Here is a 318-nt window from a genome sequence, read left to right on the forward strand (position 1 = left end):
TATATATATATATATATATATATATATATATATATATCGTAATATTTGAATCAGCTTGCGTGCACCTCGATTAATTTTACGGAATAGCTGTCACCTACTTATTTGTACATATTTATAAGAAAATTAGTTTTTTCGTCATTCACTCATGATGATAATTTTTATTTTTTTAATTATGCTCTCCTTTTTATTGGTATTGAAAAATTTGAATATCAAAAATATGAAATTGAATTTCTGAGTTTATATAATGTTGTTTACTGTGGTTCGATATTATTAAGGGCATCTATAATATTAAAATTTTAGAAATTGAAGAACAATCAT

Source organism: Capsicum annuum, chromosome 6 (genome assembly GCF_002878395.1).
Source record: "Capsicum annuum cultivar UCD-10X-F1 chromosome 6, UCD10Xv1.1, whole genome shotgun sequence".
Taxonomy (NCBI): Eukaryota; Viridiplantae; Streptophyta; class Magnoliopsida; order Solanales; family Solanaceae; genus Capsicum; species Capsicum annuum.